General features: G+C 32.5%; 1 protein-coding gene across 1 annotated transcript in view; it reads right to left on the minus strand.

The window, feature by feature from the left end:
• Positions 1-5,000, minus strand: part of LOC125037070 (exosome complex component RRP46-like) — a 7,918-nt gene that overhangs the window by 1,077 nt on the left and 1,841 nt on the right. The window lies entirely within an intron of this gene.

Consider the following 5,000-nt stretch of genomic DNA (forward strand, 5'->3'; position numbering starts at 1 on the left):
ATTAATGCAAGTTAGTTAGAGATGGAGAGAGAGAGAAGCTGAGGTTGAGGTACCAGAGAGAAGCACAACCACAGGCAGAGACACAAATAAAAGGTAGAGGTGCTGGCACAGAGAGAGAGATAAACTTACTTGACAATACTTGAGAAAACAAACTTTTTACTCAGACATTTTCTTAAACTACCACAAAATGAACACATAAAATTTTGAATTCGAGTGAAGTGAAATTTAAGAACATTAAATGGATGCAAAATTAAACTCAAGTCCAGGAGAAAAGACTCGAATCTTAACCCTTTGCCATCAAGTGGCATGTACATACATGCCATGGCATGCCTGGACTATATTCTTGGGGCATGTACAGTCATGCCACGCACACTATGGTCCCGACACAATCCCCTGGCAGCAGGGCCCATTACAGCCCTGGAGAGAGGGCTTTCACATCGGAAAACCCCCTGGCAGCATTGGGTTAAAAGAAATACTCTATGATCACAAACAAATAGAAGACCTAGAGAATCTTACCCATGACAGACAGCACACCAATCAGGCAAGATAACCATATAGTACTAATTAAACCAATGCCACTGGATGATTTCCTGATATGTAAGACCTCTCTCCCAGGTTGTGGCGCGTGCTTCGCTGTCGGGGGCTCATGTCGTCACCCTAGCATGCATGGGATGACCATACATGCCCCCGGAAAATGGGATTGGTGCACCATGGTATGTATGCACATCCCACCTGGAATATAGTCCAGGCATGCCATGGCATGTATGTGTACGCCACACAGGCAGCTAAGTGTTAACTTAACAGGAGAATCAATGCCACCAGGAGAATGCTGTGCTCATTTTTAATTTTTTTTGTGAAATGTCTCTGCACATAGATGGCTCTGTTAGTGCTTAGCCACAAAGGAGTCAATTAGTAGACCTTGTGATCTTACCTGATTTCACTTTTCCTTGAATTGACAGTTAATTTTTTTTTTTTTTTTTTTTACTAATGCTAAGAATATCAATGGTGTTATTTTCATTATAGACATTATAATTACAATAATGTTATATCCATTAGTAACAGCAATATAAGATAATGTAAGATATTTTAAAAAATCAAGGAAAAGGGTGAACCGGTGATACAGGTAGTACTCATAATTGGCTCATTGGTGACTTAGTAGAAATGTAGCAATCTGTGCGTAAAAACGATTAATAAAGTAAACTCACTGTGGGTATGGCATGTACATAAATACCATGCCCATCAGATTTGGGTTAATAACCCAAATAAGTTAATAAATACCCTAAATAAATCATTATATCTAAAGTACATAGTAGAGGACACACTAAAAGTGCTTGGAATGGGACAAGCTATAAGATTTGAAGTCAAGAATTTGTCAAAATTACCACCCTTAAACCAGATCACTAAGCTAGGGGACTGGAACATAAAATTGCAAACAGCCTGCCTTAAATAAAAATGTAAATTGTTCACATGGTACTATATATCCAGTAGAAATTGAAATAGACCCCAAAGAATTAAAAGACAAATTAAGACCACCAGCTGGGTTACAACAATGAAATAATATTAGTGACCAGACTAAATAAAATTGACAAAGATAAAGAAAACACAAAAAAATGGCTTCTATGAAAACCTCTCAGAATAACATTTAAAAGAACTTTACCAGAAAGTGTTGCCATAGGACATACATCTAATAAAGTCCAACAATATACCTTCTCGATTCCAAAATGTTATAGATATCTCAGGTTTGGTCATGGAATCATAACATGTAAGAACAAAACCAGATGTAGCAAGTGCAGTCAATTAAATATTGCACAAATAACCCCTACTGCTTTCAATGCCACAAGAACCACGAACCAAACACAAATGCTTATAAAATACACAAAAAGGCACAACAAATAGACACTCAGAACACAACACCCAATAACTTCGACATAAAGAAACAGTTTCATGACTTGAAACCCCTCCCCAAACAAAACCACAATTCCAACATAAACCACACACAAACCCTACAATGCTAAACCACAACATAACAATAGACACAAACGATGAAAATACAAAGGCACCCTCACACACTCAACCAACACATCTCGAACATATGCCCAAACCATAAATCAACCTCTGAGCCTAAAAGCAGGGCAGAGAACCCAAGCAAAAGAAAAAAATACCCGACTCAAATAAAAATCAGATAGAGATATTTCTCACACCAAAAAAGGTAACCCCAAAAAATGAATGAATCTACCCAGAACCTTATCAGAAAAGATAACAGTAAACAAATAAATGTTGAAGATTTCCCAGAAAGAAATTCAAAATAAAAATAAAGAAGACTTCTCATGGACATAAATAATAAAAAACACAATAACAACAATAGCAAACACCCCAACAAAAAAAAATATTGGAATTTTATTAAAAAGTTAATGGGAAGGACAACACAAAATAATTACCCTTTAATTGACAATGACCAACCAATCAAGGAAATAAAAAAAGAAACTACAAATATTCAAAACAGAATACTAATTCTAAACAACTCCAGTAATATAGAAATAAATGATAAGATCACGAAAAAAAAAAAAATCTTAGCTATAAATACAAAAAAATAATAAAGCATATGTACCTGATGAATTCCAAATGAATTTTACAAAAATTCTCCCCAAAAAATCGTAGAGATGATAATAAAACAAATAAATAAACGAGAATACCCACAGGATTTCAAAAATGTAATAATAAATTCTAGCCAGAAAACAGGGAAAAATCCATCAGAATTAAAATCATACAGATTCATCAGCCAAGTAAAATGTCTAGAAAAAATATTTGAAACATAATTACGAAAAGATTAAAAGGGAGGCTTGAAACAAACAATAAACTAAACATTGATATAATAGGTTTTAGACCAAATTGCATGACAATGGATATACTGCAAATGATTGAAATAAACATAATTAATGCTATCAAGACAAAATATATGCTCTTATTGCATGCATAGACTTAGAAAAGGCATTCGATACAGTAAATCATTATGCACTTATAATAAAAATGGTTCACCTATGAATAAAAGGAAATTTATCAAATTGAATACATCATTTTTTAAAAGATAACATTCCATATAAAAATAGGAAATAAAAATTCAGTAAAAAAAAAAAAAAAAAAACACATGATGTTCCACAAGGTTCCCTGTTAAGCCCAACACTCTCCAACATGATGATAAATGATGTAGAGTTGTTGGAAGAACTGAAAAAAATAATATACACAGATGATATAACAATAACCACAAGTAAACACCTAAACAAAACCAACAAGCAATAGATTGGGGAGACACCTGGGATTTAAAGATAAATTTAACAAAAAGTACACTGCTATAATTCACAAACAAAAGAGCAGTTACCAAAGATCAAAATAGAAAATGAAGAACTAGAATTCACCAATAGCCAAGATATCCCGTGATTAACATTTGAGTCACAAAAACTAAACTGGATAAAACACATAGAAAACAAAGTAAAATCTCTTAACAGAATAAATATAATTAAAAAAATATCCTCACATAACTGGGAAGCAAGAAGAGAATCTCTAATAAAATTTCATAATATCTATGTAAAACCAAAAATAGAATACAGACAGGCTATATATGAAACAGGAAAATAACACAAATAAAAACATTAGAAACAACACAAAACTACAGCTCTGAGAATATCAACAGGATGCTTTAAATCCATCCCAATAATATCACTTCAAGCCCTAACAAACAAACCTTCAAAAACAAACAGAACAAAGAAATTAGCTTGCATACAGCTAGTAATATTACTGGAAAATACAAACATGCCAGTAAAAGAACAAATAATAAAAAACACCAGAGAATACAACCACAATTAAGATAAAAATTCCTGGACTCATAAAGTCATTGAAATTTGCAAAAAAATAAAAATCAATACAAGTATAAATGAAGCTCGGAATATAACTCCAATACCACCATGGTATTATCTTTCCCATAAATTAGTAATAAAGTTCATGGACAACTTCACAAAAGACCTATCTCATGAAATAATTAAAAACACAAAGTATAAAAACCATCATAAAATATTCACACATGGACCAAAAATAAAAGAATCTCAATCAACATCAGCAGCCATCTATATAGAACAAAAAAAAAAAAACTCACAACAGTTTAGAAATAACAAAAAAATACTCAAATCATAGAAGCAGAATTGTATGGGATAAAACAAGGTTTGAACTATATAAGACTTAAACTAAAAAATATGGTAATCTTTACAAATTCACTCTCGGCAATCTTAATACCACAAAATAACAAATCCAAATACTGCAAACAAATTACATATGAAACACAAAAACAAATTTACATTTTAACAAAGCAAAAACAAAATGTCACAATGCAATAAGTCCCAGCACATAAAAGCATAAAACGAAATGAAATTGCACATCTTGCAGCAAAGAAAGCTCATGAATTAGAAAATTCCACAACAATTACCCAAGACACCAACAACATAATAAAAGACATAAAAGCAAAAGACAAACGGAAGAACAGTTACAAAAACTATTACCTCAAAGATAATACCCCACAGCCATGGTCTAGATCAGAAGACAGAAAATTAGAAGAATACAAGAGCACTGACAAAACATACAAGCCTAAAAAACATCTACAGACTGAATTTAGAAACTGCCCCAAACTGCAGAAGGTGCCAACATCCAGCAGAAACAATTGAGCAGTTAACACTACAATGCCCAAGATTCCACTCTGACAGAACTAGATTATTAGAGGCATTAAAAAAAAAGATAAAAATAACTAATCCTAATATTTCTCTACTTATAACAGGGGAAAATCAACCTCCTGCTAAGAAGTGCTACATACTAAGGCATATAAATATCTTACAAAGATAATGAATAATAAATATCATATGTAACAAAGATCAAATTAATATATAACACAAGAAAAACTTAAAACAACTGAAAGAAGATTCCAAAAAACAAAATCCAGGGAATATAGACATAAAAAG

Source organism: Penaeus chinensis, chromosome 22, assembly GCF_019202785.1.
Source record: "Penaeus chinensis breed Huanghai No. 1 chromosome 22, ASM1920278v2, whole genome shotgun sequence".
Classification (NCBI taxonomy): Eukaryota; Metazoa; Arthropoda; class Malacostraca; order Decapoda; family Penaeidae; genus Penaeus; species Penaeus chinensis.